The sequence below is a fragment of the Marmota flaviventris genome, chromosome 2 (assembly GCF_047511675.1).
Source record: "Marmota flaviventris isolate mMarFla1 chromosome 2, mMarFla1.hap1, whole genome shotgun sequence".
NCBI classification, from domain to species: Eukaryota; Metazoa; Chordata; class Mammalia; order Rodentia; family Sciuridae; genus Marmota; species Marmota flaviventris.
The window spans coordinates 169,827,849-169,842,919 of NC_092499.1; the positions used below are offsets into that span (position 1 = coordinate 169,827,849).

Here is a 15,071-nt window from a genome sequence, read left to right on the forward strand (position 1 = left end):
ACAAGAATGCCTATCACTAGAATGGATCCAGGAATTGCAGTGCCTTCTCACAATAATACACCATGCATGTGAAAATGAAAACACTACCATTCTAAGCATCAGCATGGATGATCTCAAAACATGATGCTCTGATGAAGAAGTAAATTATAGAAGAATCTATACAGTATGTTTCCACTTCCAAGTGTTCAAAAATAATATGCTATTTAGGGAGATATGTGTGTGTGTGTGTGTGTGTGTGTGTGGTATAGGTATATATATTCAGTTATATATGTATATATATATTCTATCTATCTATCTATCTATATATATATATATATATATATATATATATATATACACAGTTTGGAGGTATAGATATATATATTCAGGGGAATCATAAGGAAAGAAGATCATAAGTGAGGTTTCAGCATTTTGCTTACTTCTTTTGGAGATGGGGAACAGTGGTGAAATGAGTTTTGGGAAGGGTGTAAAGGGAGTATTGAGAATTCTGATAACATCTTTTGTTACCATAGATTTGCTCTACAGAGAGTAAGTTGACAATATCTGCTACAATTCCCCAAGCATCTTTCCTATGAATACTGCAAAAACAGCTCCACACAAGCATAATAATATACACAGAAGGTCAGTCACTGCAGCACTATTTATCATAGTTAAATAGTGGAAACATTTCAAATCTTATCATTAAGGGACTATCACTATGTGATTCTTCCATGCAGTGGGAATTCAATGGAACTATACAAACAAAAGATTCCTGAAGTTCTTTATGAAGGGATATACAAAGGCCTTGAAAACATTGTTTGTGAAAATAAATGTACAGCATGCTAACACTGGTATGAAAACAGGATAAAGAATATGAAATTAGGGCTGGGTAGTGGCTCAGTGGTAGAGCACTTGCCTAGCATGTGTGAGGCACTGGGTTTGATTCTTAGCACTGCATATAAATAAATACAAATAAAGGTTCATTGACATCTAAAAAAATTTAAAAAATGAATATTAAATTAAGTATGTGGATATGTTCAAAATAATATATTTTAAAGTGAATGCAAAATTAAGAGCATTGTTTGAGGGGAAGTAACAGGTTGGATGAAAGGTATGGATAAGAAGCGGCTTCTCACTATCTAGCATTTCATAACATTTTCATGTTGAACCACATAAAATTGTTATTTCCAAGGAAGGGAACAGGACAATTGGACAGGAAGTGTGTGAGGTAAACTGGTATATTTGTTCCTCTTGAATTCTATGATTGCAATAAAATGCATATGTTAACCATTGATAAAATAAATAAAATAGCATTAACAACCAACAAGATAGCCATCCAGTTCTCATTCATTCAGATACTAGTAAGAAAGTGACCACAAATTCTGTCAATAACTAGTTGGATGTCATAGGGTTGGCATTTCCTTAAAAGATGAAACTTTTCCTTATTTGAAAAAAACATATCCCAAGAGGTGACAAAGCTATTTAAATTCCCTACAAGTGTTCCTTGGGCATATGTTGGTTGTGGGGGAAGTGTTGCTGTTCATACCTTCTTTGAGGGGGAGAAGTAAAACACATCTGAAATAGCTTGGGAGAAAATTAAAATTGTCTACCTCACGTAGATCCATGCAAGTATTAACAATTTCATTAAAATATTTTGTACATGATTTACTCTTTTGGAAAATAATACATGGGCATAATTATATGCAACCATGAAATTAATACAGATTTATATAAATTTCTCTCTCTTTCTCTCTCTCTCTCTCTAAACATGGTTCATTTTTTTGTCAAGGCTGGTCAGGGGTTTAAAAGAGATCCTCCCACTTCTACCTTATGAGTAACTGGGACAACAGGAATGTGTCACGATACCCAGCTATTACAACCTGATCCAAAATGTATCATGGACACTTATTGATATAGCACAAGTGTAAATAAATTTAAAAATTCAATAAAATGTAACAATATCAAGCATGTGATTTTGAGAGATGACTGACACCTGATACTGAAGGGCCTGGCAGAGCAAACCACCTCCCCGCCCACAGTGAGATCATTAGGACACTGGTATGTACCACTCTCTTGTCACTGTCCAAACATCTTATTCTTAGTAGCTTCTCCTCAAATCTTTTCATTCTATACTTTCTGCCCTTTGAGCATTAAAAAAGAGACAACTTTTTCTATTTGTCTGGGAATCATCACAAATATTTTATCCTTTTTTATTTCTCATAAAATGAGACAGGGAATTGAATGTATATTATCTAATTTTGATCACACATATCCTTGATTTAGACATATAACCTCTTTGGGCTTAATGTGATTTTCTATGAATGCTAGCCTCCCTTCCAGGTCCATCACTTTGACAATGCAAGTGGAAGGGAAAGGAGGCTTCTGGAATTCCTGGAGCTCTTCTTAGTAACTCCTAAATAGCCTTTCTCTGAATCATCTCTTACATGCTGTTATCAGCTATAGTTAAGTTGAACATACCTTCTTTACTGCTTTACCTTCTTTTACATAAGAAGAAAAGAAGTAGTGGGTCCAGGGATTGGTTCACTGATTCAACAATTTTAAGACTGACATTTTTAGTTTAATTGGGCAGATCCTCAATATCACAAGATGGTTGCTGTACATCCTGCCAAACCACGTGAAGACAACTGCCATCACCAATTTCTTCCTTTCCTACCAAAGGTAATTACTCCTCTAGTATTTATCACCATAGACTAATTTTGCCTCTTCTGGAATTTCACATGAATGGAGCTGCATGCTTCATGTGATCATTTACAATATGCATAATCTTTTGTGTCTGGCTTCTTTCATTGCATTTGTTATCTTGAGAGTTATTCATGTTGTGGTAATTGCTCAGTAGTATCACATTATATGAATATGCCACTGTTTATTTATCCACTCTCCTACTGATAGACATTTGAATTGCTTCCAGTTTTTAGCTGTTATGAATAAGGCTGCTGTGAGCACTGATGTACAAATCTTTGTGGGAATTCATATATAGAGATAGAAATCCCAAGCCAGAATTGCTGGGTCATAGGACCAATGTATATTTGGCTTTATAAAGCATCCCCAAGGAGTCTTCTAAAATGGCCAAACCATTCTGCATAGTTATTTTTAGTGGCATTATAATTCTGGAATTGATGCATTATCAACTATGTAATTATTCAACATTTAATTTATATTGTTTTCAATGTTGCTTTTTATATGAAATGCTGCAATGAGCACTCTCACGCAAATATTTTTATCTGATACTGGAATATTTCTGCTGTTGGACTATTTCATTGAGAAACTAAGGGTTGGATTACTGAATATTATCATGACTTTCAATTTCACAGAAGTCTGTACTAGTTTATATCTCCTTATGAAATTTGAGAAATATTACTATTTTTAAGGTCTTTTTTGTTGAGTTATAACACAGTTACAATAACGTGCATAGATCTTAGATATACAGCTCAATAAAGTTTTACTCATTCCAAATCCAACAGTTATGGCCCAGATCAAAAAAAGAACAATTTCAAAATGTAGAAACCCCAAGTCTATTTCATATTTTATCATGCCTCACAAAGAGAACCAGTACAAGGATTATACTTGTATTTAAGTTTCATGTAAGCACAATTACGTACATATTTTCTTGAGTAAGTTTTAAAAGACAAAATAAAACTTTTATTCCATGTCCAATCTTAATTTTTCTTTTTTTGGGGGGGGTACTGGGGGTTGAACTCAGGGGCACTTGGCCACTGAGCCACATCCCCAGCCCCATTTTGTGTTTTATTTAGAGACAGGGTCTCACTGAGTTAATAAGCACCTTGCTTTTTGTTGAGGCTGGCTTTGAATTTCTAATCCTCCTGCCTTAGCCTCCTGAGCCGCTAGGATTATAGAAGTATGCCACTGTGCCTGGCCAATCTTAATTTTTGATCGGAAAGAAAATAAACTGAAGCACATATATAAGAAACAATGACCATCAAGGAAGCACACCAGGTGTGACTTAAGGTGTGTCTACATACATTGTCTCATTTATTATCTTCAATAATACAATAAGACAGATATAATTATACCTTTTCTGGTATAAGAAATCTCAGACTGAGAGTTACATATTTACCTTGCCAAATCTCACAAGACTGGCATGGATGAACCAGAATGTGTATCCAGATATGTCTGACATCATGCTCTTTGCTGGTGTATCTGACATCATCCAGCCCTGTCTCATATCCTCTTGCTATGGGTAACATCATCTTGTTGGGTTTGACACCATGGCCCAGGCTTTAACTACTCCTGTATATTAGTGCTTTCAGATTTCAAATGTTCAATCACCAGATAAAATCTATATAAGCAGCAGGAGATGCTTGTACTGGCCCTGCCTTTCTCTCTTTTTCATAAACGCTGAAGGCAAGCTGCTAGAGCTGAAGGGTCAAGAGCTGACTTGATGACAGATGTAATTGCCAGGCATGGTTTTCGGAATCAACGGTGCTCTTCCATCATTATCAGCTTTTCCAGCAAATTGAAACAGTAGGTGTATATTAACATCGCAACCCACAGCTGGCTGTATTACTGCTAATCTGGGCCATTTTTTCATTAAAATGCAATCGATACCCCAAGACATTAAAATACAAAGTTGTATAGAATGTAATAAATGGAGCAGGCAATTCTGGAAACACCACATGGATTCAAAAAGTATCTTGTGAGTAAAGACAGTGCTTACATTGGACATTTTATTCTACTGGAAGGCAACTGGGATGTCTGCTGCCCAGCAAAGGATGATGGAAAGGTAAGTAAAAGCCAGGACTTACTGTCAAACACAGCTGGAAGAAGCATAGAAACCGTTTAATCTAAATTCTTTTTTAAATCCCAAATGGAAGGAAGACATTAAGTCATCTCAGACATTGGAAGTTGACACTAGATTTTATACTGCAGAAACAAGGTCTAGGAAAATGGTAACACTGTTTCAAAGAAACATCAAATTAGATACATTTGATAAAAACATGCATCAAAGAAACATCATCAGGAAAAGGAATACTATAGGTAGTCAGTGCTCATATAAAATTTCAGGTCTATGGGAATAAGTATAGGAATCCAATGTTTTTAATAAACCTCTTTCCTAAACTTAAAAAAAAAAGAAGTATAAAAGAAGTAGAACTGGCCCACAATGTGGTGCACACCTGTAATCCCAGCAGCTCCGGAACCTGAGACTGGAGGATTTTAAGTTCAAAGTCAGTCTCAGCAATGGCAAGGTGCTAAGCAACTCTGTGAAACCCTTTCTCTAAATAATATACAAAACAGGGCTGGGGATGTGGCTCAGTGGTTGAGTGACCCTGAGTACATTCCCCACAAAAGTAGAAATGTATGTATATAAATCATAAGTCAATAAAGGGTTACAAATGTAACACAGTAGGGTACCTCCACCCAGATCTCAATACAAAATATTTACAGTATCTCTGAAGCATTCAGATACCTTATGCTGGTTATTATCTCATTCCAAAGTAACTACTATGTTGGCTTTCTTTCAGGGTGACCATTAATAGTAACACAAGGCTTCAAGTAAACATACTGATACTTCAGAAAAAAAGTTAGTGGAAATAGTCAACCTATGAGAAGCAGAAAAGTATCCTAACAGCTTAAAGGGGGCAGTAATCCACTGAAAACTCTGCATTCTTCTCTAGCCCCCATGTAAAATGACAAGTTCATTTTTGCTCATTTTTTATGTAATTTTCTGAATTTAACTCTTTTAATTTAGAAATTATTCATGGATAGTACAGAGGTGGTTTGCCTTTAAAGTTCTACTATCCATTTGACAGCAATGCCCCTGATTGCTGGGGAGGGACATGTGAAAATGGAATCAATTTTCCTAGTGTCTATGTGGCGTGGTCTCCCTGAGGTCTGTTTTTGAAGATCTCTCTGTGCCCAAAGGCATGAGTCAATCAATTACAGTTGGAGTAAATTGTGTCCCTTCATTATAATTTTTTAGTGTGAAACTAAGCTGTCTAATTGAGACCTATTACCTGAACTTAGCCTTATCAACACCAAAATCAAATTAACTAGAATATTACCATGAAGACAAATATTTATGACGTCAATCTCCAATAAAGGCAAACCTAGAAAATGTTTACAAATGCTTAGTACTAATTATAATTAAATAGAATGCATTTCTGCCAAGGTTAAGCTTCTTCTATAATTGGTCAGGAATTAACTTCTTTTATCATTTACATATATATTCATATATTTGTGTGTGTATATAGTATTTTATAATGAATTCATCTTTTCCTCTCCATCCACCTCCGTTCAATCTGAGATTGAAAAATGACTTTTTTTCTCTCCCTTTACATAAATGTCATTGTCAACTGCTTCATTTGGAATATTGGAAGGCTTTGGAAAAGCAACTGAAGGGATATAGGCTGCCAATCATGATTGCTTTTAATATTTTAACTTTTTTTCTTCTGAAAGCAAGTAGTTGGACATTTAACCTGTGCTCATACCTCTCTACATGTTCCTAACAAGTCCCCAAAGGTGCCTGGGAAACTAAGCAGCCCAATTGAGACTTACTAACTGAACTTGGCCTTCTTGACACCAAAATCACATTAACTTGAATATTACCATAAAGACAAATATTTTTGACATTTCAACCCCCAATAAAGGCCAACCTAGACAATGTTTATAAGTGCTAAATGTTAATGAATACATATAATAAATAAATAAATAAAATACATTATAATGAATACATATAAATAAATAAATAAGCAGCTGCTGTGATGTCCCTAACCCCAGCAGTAAAACATCCCAGTCAGTGTCTCCCTCTTCTGTATTCCAAACCCAGGGGACAAACAGTGAAGCTCTCTCTAGAGAAAAGGGAGAACCCATGAATTACTCAGAGTATTTTTAGATGACTTCTGAACCTCAATGAATAAATCTTAGAAAGCAACACTGACTTAGACCAAACAAACCAACTCTGGCTTTTAAATCTGGTCAAAGAAAAGTTTTCAGATTCCAACATCCTGTATCATCTAGTGGACCCTGGAGTTTGTCGCTAAGGGTCTACTTCTGCTCTGTTTAACTACTTACCCACACTTATAAATATTTAATCAGATCACAGGTACCTGCTTTGAAAAGGAGGGTGGGGGGAGAAACCCTGACAGATACTCTTGGCCAAACATGACCTTGAGAAGACAAAACCACATTTAAGTGTTAGTCTAATCTTGATTTGCATTTAAGGAGGGGAAACAAGAGTCATAACTGCTGAACAGAATGGAGTTACTGAATTTTCTGAATTGCTGGAAGCCATATAAATATCTAAATATCTTTCATTAAGTGTACTCTCTAATATTAGATCATAGAATATTATAGTTGTGATTGATATATATGAATACAATACTGTTTTGCTTTTTTGGATATGAAAGGCATTGAAAGGAATAGAGGGTTTTTTCCCTTATAATTTTGTTTTATTGCTGTCACTTTTATTTTTCAACTTTGACACTAAACATTGAAAAACATGTTGGAAGATTTTGGACATTTTAAAATTAATTCGGTAATTAAATTATTATTGAGTTAATAATCGGGAAATCCTGAGTACCAATACTGCCCTGTTGATTCCATCTAAAGTGTGCTCCACATGTGGGCCACTGGGGGTGTGGTTCTTAGTTGCTTCCTGTCTCAAGGGGCACCTCTCTGGCATTGAGGTTCCAGGTGGCACTACAAACACTCAAGTACAAGCAACTCCTTCCAGCCACTGTATATTGTTCTAAATATAAAAAGGTGTTGATGTGCTAGACTCCCAGTAAATTCCATTTGTCCTCTTTCAGTGAATTTAAAACGGTAAGCTTAACACCCAAATGATATTCCATTGATATCATCTCTGTGGCCTACCACTTGCTACAACTCACATTTTCCTGAGACTTTCAATCAAACCTTCATATTATTCTATGCTCTTTGTTCATGATTGTGTGCTTTTCCTCCCCCTATCCCCTTTTAGGGTGGCCCCTCTTTTTCTTTCTTTCTGTGTGTGTATGCCCACCTGCAAATGTGCATATACACATTTCCTATGATTGGGATCATTTTCAAAAATTCCTCTTCAATCTAATTTTTGTTCCATGGGTTTGCTCATCTTTCTTTTGAATTCTCACTGAAACCCAAGCTTCTTGAGGCTTCTCTCTCCTCTTCCACACACCATCCCTGGTGCCTCTGTTAGTACCTGGGACAGAGTAGGCACTCTGTATAAACACTGAATGGAAGACAGTTTAGATATGAATGAGCACTAGTGAGATAATCAGACCTCCCCATTATGTCCAAGGATATGGCTCTTTTAAAGTTCTGAACTGTTAGGGCTTCTATAGTGATTTCATCCTCAACTGCTTATTCCTTTGAGGACCACAAACCATGCTCTATAGCCAACATTCCATGTGATAGCTTGGCTTATGCATTTCAGTCAGTTTAAAAATGCCAGCATGATTGGCTTTGATTTGAGCAATCTTCATTACATAAGCAGAAGCCCCTAACTTTCTTGCCTCAATAAATGAGTATAAACCAGGCATGATGGTGTACGCCTGTAATCCCAGCAACTCAGGAGGCGGAGGCACGAGGATTACAAGTTAGTGACCAGCCTCAGTAACTGAGCAAAGGTCCAAGAAACTTAGTGAGACTCTGTCTCAAAATAAAATAAAATAGACTAGGGCTATATCTTAGTGTGTAAAGCACTCCTGGGTTCAATTCCCTGTATCAACATCAATCAATCAATCAATCAATCAATCTCAAATAAACATGAGTCTTCATTTCATATTCCAATCTTAATTATATTCTTGTGTTTAGAATATTGTACAGAGGTAGACTTTTTTTTTTTACCTTTTTTTGTGGTTTAAATCACATTTTTTTAAAAATCTATTTTTATTTTACTCATTGTGGTTAAGAATTTTAATGTCACTGTTTTCAAAGACTTCTACTGAAAATTTGGCAGTGTCTGCTTTCCATATACAGGAGATTGTTTCATTATTTTAAAAGCAATTTCTTTAATTTGACTCTTCTAGGTTACAAGGAAAAGGACTTGCATTCTGCTTTGTCCACATGTGTCCAGTGGAAAAAGTATGGAACACAAAGCACTGTAATAAGAACAGGCTTTGGACTTTGGTGGTGCATACGCAAGGGTTTTTGTCCACCTGGTGGAGTCTGGGAGAAGACCAGCAGGCCAGCAAGGTGAGCATGGCAGCATTGATGGAATGGGTGTCTCATGTTTGGCTCCCTAGAAAAGCTGGAGATGGGGATTCTTACAGATAGATTTATTGAGTTAGGGCTTTTAGGAGAAATCTGTAAGGGAGGAAGGAAAATCAAGATGTAGGCTCACTTGACCAGCAGTCTCCACTTGATTGCAAGAGGAATTCTGGAATCTAATTTGTATCTCACAATGTCTAGCATTGAGGAGGGGCGGTGGGGTTGGGGGTGAGGGGCTTGAGTTCTATATCACCAGATCAGATTCTCTGCTTATATAAGTTTCTCCTTACCATATGGGAACAGGTGACTCCTATCTCTCAAGGACAATCTCCTAGAGATATTTTCAGGTTGGAACCTTAATACCAGTACCTATGGCAGTTGGCGATCTAGGCAGGACACCAATCACATCTGCTACAATTAAGAATATCTGTGTTAGGGAAAAAAGAGAACATATTTTGCCTCCTGGACTCTGGTTTCTGTGTGGCTGAAAACACAATGCCAACCTTTCCTTGAGGATTTTATGGGTTTCCCTTTCTTTTTGATTGTCAGTGTTGGTCCAGATCAGCTGAGTCTTTGAGCATCTTATTTTCCTAAATTTGTTGCAAAAGACTTTGATTGAATATATTAAGTATTCTGAGCCCTGGCTGCTTCTCTTCTTTCAAATGATTGATTCTCAGATATATTCCTGATTTCTAGGATTCCCAGTTTCATACAAGCAACAAATTTCCTTCATTCTAAGACACATTCTTTCATATTTTAACATCTCAGAAATTAGAATGCTGCATGCCCTAGTATTTGTGAGCCTTTCTCCATTATTATTTGCTACATAAACAGAGAGGCCACTTAGAATCAATGAATTTTAAAGTTAACAGAACAAGGCATATTAGAAATACAACAAACTCACATGGACTGTTCTGTAAAAGCACACACTCTTTATGGATCTCTTTTAGTAGTAAAATAATAGAAGTAAACTTTCACTGTGGTTCATGCTTAAGTACCAATGCATTTGAACTGGCATAGTATTCCCCTGGATGTACTTGATTCTATGGACCACTATTCATTGAAAGGATATAATTTATTAATGTAAAAGAAAGTATCTTGGACCATCAAGCCATAGTGAACCCTCAGTGCTTTTACTTTTTCTTTCTTCCTTTGCATAAGCCTTAAGATGAATATCCAAAATTCCACAAATTAATTGACACCTTACTATTTTGTACAAATGAGAAGGGCCTATTGGATTAACAAAAATTATGGAAAAAAAGAATTTTTTAAATTCAAGGACAAATAACTGATACACGGTTAATGAAGAATCACCTAGAATTGGCCCTTCAGGGAGCAGCCTAAATAAATGGATGAGAATCATTTATAATTAGGTTTTTCCTTTTACAATTGAAAAGTAGCTAAGATGATGAGCTTGTTTATAAGGTTAGACATATCTTTCATGCCTGCAATTTTATTTCTATTTTTAATTTGCCTAAGGCTGGTTTTCATAGGAATTCCGTAGCTAACTTTACATAGTACCTGTATAGAGCAATACTTTGTTGTAATTAGAAACTTTCAGGGTAACAAGTATTCCTTAATCCTGCCCCTGTTTAGATGGATGAAGTTGTACATTCATGCAATAGTTACAGAAGTCCTAGGACATCTTTAGTACTCCAGAAATGATTTAAAATGCATGGATTTTAAATGAAACGAAACTAGACATCAAAGACTATCTACTGTATGATTCTAGTGATAGCAAGTTTGAGAAAGAAGTTATGTATAGTCATAGAAATTAGATAGTAATTGCCTTTAGCTGGAATAGGGCTGGACTGAACATCTTGGGACAATAATATTTCATACCTTCATCTGGATGGTTGTTGAATGAATTTACATATTTGTCAGAGGTCTTCACACTTAACATTTATGCATTTTACTGAAGATAGATTGTTACTTAATAAAGTATTATTAGGAAGAGATATGTAGGTTCTTGCTTGGATCATGGATCCAATCTTACAAAAAAGGTTAATACAGAAAAAACAAAACCAAAAACAGCTCTTCTTCTTTGGCACTGCCTATGGAAGTGGCCATCATCTGTATTTGGCATCACGGCTGCCCTCAGACCTCTCATGAAGCCCAAAATCAACAAAAAGAGGACCAAGAAGTTTATCCAGCACCAGTAAGACCAATATGTCAAAATTAAGCACAACTGGCATAAAACCTGAGGTACTGACAACAGGGTGCAGAGAAGATTCAAGGCCCAGATCTTGATGCCCAACACTGGTTATGGGAGCAATAAGAAAACAAAGCATATGCTGCCCAGTGGCTTCCAGAACTTCCTGGTCCACAATGTCAAGAAGCTGGAACAAATCTTACTGTGTTGAGATTGCTCACAATGTTTCCTCCAAGAACCGCAAAGCCATTGTGGAAAGAGCAGCCCACTGGCCATCAGAGTCACCAATCTTGATGCCCAGCTATGCAGTGAAAAAAATGAATAGACAGGTCATGCGTGCATTTATTTTTTGTGTGTATGTTTAAATAAAATTACATAAACTTCCAAAAAAGAAAGAAAAGAAAAAAACAAAAATAGTCAGATTGGGAGAAAAATAGTCAGATAGAAGTTAATTATATGATTTATCCAATTGTTGATAAATCATAAGGCAGTAATAAGAATGCTAACCTTTAATTAACCAATAAGATATTCTGAAATTCCTAAAATGGGATTTCAAAATAAACTGCTTCTGCTTCACCAAATCTTAGTCTCACCAAGGACTTTTCAACAGTTTTTGCCTCTGTAGAGTTAAAAAGTTGAGAACTACCAACAGTTTTTCCACGGGTAAAGTGCTAATGGCCCCTAAAGGGAATTTTCTTATCACTAACACTTAAGTGTGATTTCTAAATAGCTTTTTTCTGTGAGTGCCAGGTTTGAGAAAATGCAATTCTTTCTTGACTAAAACATGGACCCTGAAGCATTAATGCTTTAAAAAGGAGATTATGTTAAATAGACTAAATCAGAATGAAGATGCATCAAATAATGGTTCCAACCTAATAGCACATATTTTTACCCATTATGGTTCAGGCATCTCCAACAATGTATCAGATCAAAGATTAATTAAAAATTTAAAAGATAGAAATGTAAAAGTTAAGTTTTCTTCAGAATTTATTAAATGATGTCCTAATAGTATCTTGGTATTCAGCTATGTGAGTGTATAGGCATATAAAATTAATGTTCATATGAGGATTTGGGTGGGGGAAAGCAAGACAAATATTGGCATGTCATTTTGGTGATTGATTTGTTTCTGGGGTGGAGTTGTAGAGTTCTGTATTTAGCTCCTAGTGTATCTACCCTAGAAAATAAATCACTAGGCAATTATAGAGAATGGAGAAATCATCTAGTTTACTTTTACTCTTCTATCAGATCGGAGCTCCAAGTCTCTTCCTCAGAAGAGCTCCCTCTATATTTTCCTCCCTCTATACTAATTTCACTAACACATTCTCTATTCCACCTTTGCAGTATTCACCATAGTTATAATATCTCACTCTCCAAACTCTGAGCTGACCAGAAGGCAAGACCTTGTGTGTCTGCTTCTGCTCACTTTGCAACCTCAGCAGGTCTATTGCCGGCATGTTGCAGTAAACATCCAATAAGTACTGAATGAACAAATAGGTGAATAAGCCAATGAATGATGAAACTGCAAGGTTATGAATATGAACCACATGAGTACATTAAATGTTTCCTTTGCAGAGTGAAAATGCCACCTTATGACCCTCAGTCTCCACCTGCCATTTTCTCTCCACTTGGGTTTTCTCTCTGAAATCCTATTCTATATCCCACATCTCTGAAAGGCTCAGAAGCATAAGAAATTCCCGTATGCATAGCCCTGAAATATTTCTGAAGCTTGGAGAAAGAGAATGACAATTGAACTTAGAATTTCTGCTTTTATGGGTCAGTGTAGATTAATATAATGTTAAGAAACAACTCCCAGATCAAATTGTCACAATTAAAGCTCATTTCCAGCAGTTTTCTTCTTCTCAAAGTTATTCAGGGACCTCAACTCCTTCTATTTTTCCTTTCTGCTCTCCTCCTGGCTTTGGAATCTTCCTCATTCCATCAGTGGTTGGACTGGGACTACAGATAGGTTATACCATTTCTGTTCATCGTCCCTTGACCAGGACGTGACCTTCTGACTACAAGGGATATTGGGAAATGCAGCCTATTTGGTGCCCAGGTAGGAGAGGAGAGAACATGTCTATTAATGGAGCTGATGGAACTGTTTCTATTACACTGGGATTCTTGGACTCTGTAGCTCCATTTTCTTCCATCGTGAATCAGACTAACATTGCTCATAGGTGGTTGTCAGGCTTGAGTGGCTCTAACTGATGACTATTTTATTCTCAACCCAACATTGATTCCAATTACAACTATAAAGCATACCCCTCAAAGATACTGATTTAGTTTCATAGTTTCAGTAAATTCTGTCTTCTTCTTGCATCTCAATGAGGCTATAGGCTTACCTCTAGTATCTTTGGTCATGGGATATTGGACAGAAGGTACCAGACATAAGCAACATTTCTGTGCCATTGCTTATGGCTTTCTGGATGCAGCATGGTGTCATCTGGATGCAGCATGGTGTCATCTCTACTCAGAATGCCTAATCCTTCTATTCCAGTGGTTTTTTTTTTTTTAATTTTTTGACCCCTCATCCTTCAAGATTAGCATGCCCTCTTCTGTCAGATGGTTGAACTCATTCCCTGTTAGAACAGGCACAACTGATATATAGGACCTACTATCCTGTAATGAAAAGATTATTCATTTTTCTGCTAATATTTTAAGAACTACAAAGCTGGAAGGATGTTATATTTTTCTGCATAGCCACAACAAAAGTTATGAGGAAAACTTTGACGAATGCTTTTGTGGTTGAGTGGATGCCCTTCCCAACGTCATCATGACTCCTCTATAAACATCTTGTCTAAGGTTTTAGTTACCAAGATTTTGGAACTTAAACCCTTATGTGTGACTAGTAGTATTCAGCATCAAAATGAGAAAAATACTTTAGGGTGACTATTAGAATCAAAATTTCTCATTTTCTATAAAACCCTAGGATTCTAAAAGAAACCAAGCAATTCAATGCTTCTAATTTAGCTAAATAAAGCTGAGGCTATTTTAGTTTGTTGTGAAAATAGCTAACACAGATTTTAGATATTACTTGAATTTATATGCATAAAGAGGATCTGTCTTTGGCAAAATCAATTGTCATTCTGAAATGATCACTGATTGCCTTTCACTTGCATGGGAGGTGAAACTGCTCTGCTGCATTTATGTTGAGATTGGCCATGTGACTTGCTTTGGTTTTACCATAAGTAGGGTGAGTAGAGATTGTATGTATGATTCCTTTTTGGCCAATGTAATGCTGCAGAAGTGATCAGTGGAGGCTTCAAAGAGGCCATTGCCAAGGGAGAGCATGGGCTTAGAGGAGTTGCATGATATACATGTGGAGCAAAGCCACCTCAGCCAAGCTGTCAAATCTTAACTAATCACCCCTGATGACCCAACAGAAGTGATAATTGATGGCTTACAATTGAAGCCACTGCAATTTAGGGTGTTAGTTATGCATCAATATTTAATGTGTATATTTCTTATATGAACTTTTCTTTATTCTGTGCCTCCCTTAAAACCAATGTATACCTAGACAGTAAATTACACAAGGAACCAACCCAGATTGTGGGAAGTAGACAATGGGGAGGAAATTCTAATTAACAATTCTTGCAGCTAGTGACACTGGTTTTTGGACAGACCATGCATCATTTTGAATAATTGTATGGGATATAGGAAAATAGCTACCTATAAAGGCTTGCATACACTACTAACACAAGTTCACAGAGTCTATGTGATAGGAAGAGAGCTACAGGAGAAGTAAATGATTATG

The 15,071-nt window shown here is 36.3% G+C and overlaps 1 protein-coding gene and 1 pseudogene across 3 annotated transcripts in view; one reads left to right on the forward strand and one right to left on the reverse strand.

Moving 5' to 3' along the window:
* Plcb1 (phospholipase C beta 1) overlaps positions 1 to 15,071 on the reverse strand; it is a 714,003-nt gene that overhangs the window by 346,326 nt on the left and 352,606 nt on the right. The gene's annotated exons all lie outside the window — the stretch shown is intronic.
* LOC114107251 (large ribosomal subunit protein eL32-like) lies at positions 8,497 to 11,642 on the forward strand (annotated as a pseudogene).